This window comes from Nelumbo nucifera, chromosome 2, assembly GCF_055504915.1.
Source record: "Nelumbo nucifera cultivar China Antique chromosome 2, China Antique-T2T, whole genome shotgun sequence".
Taxonomy (NCBI): domain Eukaryota; kingdom Viridiplantae; phylum Streptophyta; class Magnoliopsida; order Proteales; family Nelumbonaceae; genus Nelumbo; species Nelumbo nucifera.
This window is the reverse complement of record NC_142650.1, coordinates 95230318-95234265: the sequence shown is the minus strand read 5'-3', so window position 1 is coordinate 95234265 and position 3948 is coordinate 95230318. Positions and strand designations below refer to the sequence as shown.

General features: G+C 42.0%; 1 pseudogene across 1 annotated transcript; it reads left to right on the top strand.

Annotated features, from left to right (window-relative positions):
* Window positions 1-636: 636 nt before the first annotated feature.
* On the top strand, window positions 637-2426 carry LOC148802562 (cytochrome P450 89A2 pseudogene; annotated as a pseudogene). The gene has a single exon (XR_016082905.1). The product of XR_016082905.1 is annotated as a cytochrome P450 89A2 pseudogene (transcript).
* The last annotated feature ends 1522 nt before the right edge of the window (window positions 2427-3948 follow it).

The following is a 3948-nucleotide window of genomic DNA, read 5'->3' as shown; positions in this document are numbered from 1 at the left end:
GATTCAGTAAATCGACGATTTTTTAAGCTTAACCAAAAACCGAACTTGTTCCTCCGTTTTCAAAAATGAGGAACCAAAACCGAATAAATCGATTCGATTAACCGCATATTTCGATTTTATTTCCTGCACCCGTAAGTAAGAGAAAGATCGTAGGAATTGTGATACCTGAAAACAAACGGGACCTAAGAGAAAATGTATGATGCAAAAGAGGTGTAATAGTGGAAGCATTAATTGCTTCGTCTTCCTGTGACTCCTGAGAAGAATACTTGAGGGGTAAGTCTTGGGCCACCTCTGTAAGATTGGAGATGGAGACGCCTCGAAGTCTCTTCCTTGCTTGTCAGAGCCTAGAGAGTCAAACCCCAATCCAGTTCTTTTCTTCATTCCTATCGTACCAGTTTCCTTGCAAATTCCCTTCTTCCAATAGTTTACTACTGTTTATTTGTTTTGATTTTTAAATTATTACAAAACGAGGGCCCATAATTCTGGACGGATCAAATGGCTTATCCTACCTTCTCCGACCGTTGAACCAAGACACCTATCCAGAAACCCCACATGTGACGTGATGAACACGTAAATATCTCTCTCAGTCTCTCTCTCAATTCTCAAACACTTGTTAAACTTTACTTATCAAAACACTTGCAAATGGGAATTTTGGGGTATAAATTAATTGTCCATCTCCAATTCATTTCAACGGAAAGTTAATCAGAAATTGTGTTGTCAGCCTCCGATGGAGATTTGGTTCATCATCCTCGCCTCTCTCTGCATCTCTGCAGCCCTGAAATCCCTCCTGGATCTACTCTCCCTCAACCACAACCACAATAAGCTCCCACCAGGTCCCTTTACTGTCCCCATCATAGGCGACTTCTTATGGATTCGCAAATCCCTCTATGATATTGAAACCAGTGTTCGCAATCTATGCACCAAGTACGGCCCCATCATCAAGCTTCAAATTGGCTTCCGCCCAGTTATCTTCATCGCCAACCACGACCTCGCTCACAAAGCCCTCATCCAGCACGGCTCCACCTTCGCTGATCGACCTCCAGCTCTCGCACCCAGAAGCATCATTACCAGCAACCAACACCACATCGGTGCAGGCGCCTATGGCCCCCTCTGGCGCCTCTTCCGACGTAATCTTACCCACGAGATTCTCCACCCTTCACGGATTAAGTCTTACGGCAACGCCCGCATCTGGGTTTTGGAGATACTGACCAACAAGCTCAGAGAACAAGCCAATTCCGGACAACCCGTTCGCGTCATGGATCACTTCCAGTATGCCATGTGCTGCTTGTTGGTGCTCATGTGCTTCGGAGAAAAGCTCGACGAGAAGGTAATCAAGGAAGTCGAATCCGTTCATAGGAAGCTTATAACCAGTTTCGGTCGATTCAACGTGCTAGGTTTCATGCCAAGATTGGGAAAGATTGTGTTCCGAAAGAAGTGGGAGGAGCTCTATCAGCTCAGGCACAACCAAGAAAGCGTTCTCATTCCTCTAATCAGAGCCCGGCAAGAGCAACAGAAGAAAAACCAGAAGGGCGAATCCATCCTCTGCTACGTCGATACGCTGCTCAGCCTTCAACTCCCAGATGGAGGAAGAAAGCTGACGGAGGACGAGATGGTGACCTTGTGCTCGGAGTTTCTAAACGCGGGCACTGATACAACATCCACCGCGTTGCAGTGGATCATGGCGAATCTGGTGAAGCATCCACACATCCAAGCAAAGCTGGTCTCAGAGATCGAAGGAGTGGTAAAATCCGGCGAAGAGATCAAAGAGGAAGATCTGCAGAAGATGCCATATCTGAAGGCGGTAGTATTAGAGGGTCTGAGAAGGCACCCACCTGGACACTTCGTGCTACCACACGCCGTCACAGAGAACATCACCATAGATGGGTATGTCATACCGAAGAACGCCACGGTGAATTTCACGGTAGCAGACCTGGGATGGGACCCAAAAGTGTGGAAGGACCCGATGGAGTTCAAGCCGGAGAGGTTCTTGACCGGTGACGTTGATGGAGGGGAAGTGTTTGATATAACGGGGACCAGGGAGATTAAGATGATGCCGTTTGGTGCTGGAAGGAGGATCTGCCCTGCTCTTGGATTGGCCTTGCTTCATCTCGAGTATTTTGTAGCCAATTTGATCAGGGATTTTGAGTGGACGGCTGGCGATGGAGAAGAAATCGATTTGTCTGAGAAAATGGAGTTCACCGTGGTTATGAAAAATCCTCTGAGGGCTCATATATCTCCAAGGATCAAATAGAGTAGACCATATCTTTTGGGGGCCCATATGGAAATTAAATAACTTCTGTGTTAATATATTGGGCCCATCACATGTGGTTGTATGTTAAGTGAAAGCAGGCCCCTTATTCCTGTTAAATGTTAATTATATCCATTGTCAATTAAAATCAAAACAAAGTAGAAGAGATTTTTTGAAAGATAAGCTGGTAGAACTGTAGAAGTAGAACTGGGTCAGCTGGCACCTTCACAAGAAGGGAGCTTCCTCGCAAAACCTACGCTACTCCAGGTGGAGAAATCTCCGTGGCTAATTTATCTGATTGGTTGGGAACCATTAAGACCAAAATTAACCCACATAGGTCTTGTCTCTTTCTCTACGGTTGATTTAGCCTTGTTTTGCATTTATTACTATCACTTGTACATATTTTTAATGCATTCTTAACTCATAAATTGGACTATAAGTCCCAATAATAATTAAAAACAGATGTGCAAAAGAAATTAATAAACTGGCCAGCCCATTCGAGACTGACTCAAGCCTGAGCCCAGCCCAGCCCAAGTTGGGTTGGGTTAAGCTTAGGTTGGGCCTAAGTTGGATTGTGCCCAAATCCAAGGTTTGAACCTTAGGGTATGGGCTGACCCTCAACCCGACCCAACCCAACTAAGTTGCAATCCTAAATTTTGTCTAATTTAAATAAGATGATTTCAAATTGAATTTGGATATTAAATAAAGTTAAAATAATGAAAATATTACGTATTATAAATATAATGAATTATAAATAACTAATATTTTATATCATAAATTAAATGAGTTGTAAATAACTTCCTTGAGACTTGAACCTGCTGCTCTTTATTAAATATGAAAACATTGAAACTAACTTTACTACTAGACATAATATAAATCTTATGTGGACATGGCATTTTTAAATAGAAAATGATGATCCCACAACCATTAACCTAGAATGCAGTTGTCCAACTCGACAGCCGCTCTCCACTCTTATATTCCGCTAAGTTGTTTTTTAATCTTAAAAGATAAAAAGTAACAACAAGGCATTAGCTACGAAATTATCATTAATTAATTGCAAGAAACTTTAGGAATTCAATTATCATTAATTAAAATATCTATCAATAGAGGGGGTTCTAGAATGGTTGAGATCGCCTCAAGTGCAGTTTGGAGATGGGTTTAAAAGTGGTGGAGTATTTGAGGAGGGGGTTTATAATTCTTTCAAAAATGGGTTTAAAAGTAAAGGGATATTTTAGTAATTTTAGGGGAAATTTGAATGATGGAGGGATTTAGAACAAAAATGATTTTTAAGAATGGAAGAATGTTTTGGATATTCTCCAGGAAAAGGCTCAAAGGAGGGAGGGGTGCTTCTGTAAATTTTTCAGAAGAAAGGTTTTAAAAAAAAGGGGTGTTTCAGTAATTTCTTGGCTTATGATAGAGGGGTGTTTCTATAATTATTGAAAATTATGCCTGGCTTCAGTCAAAAGAGCATTGCATTGCGAATATCTCCACATTTATGTACTTTATTTTATGAGGAGATACTCTCAATGCAAGGCATCTTAGGATAGAAGGTCTAATGACTCGAGGCATCTTAGGTCTAATGGCTAAATGGCTAATGGAGTATTGGGACCGGATCTGTTCCTCACACATGGCACCTCACAATGACCACACTAACGCATCCCACCATGCATTGGGAATATCTTCCGTTAATAATAAACACA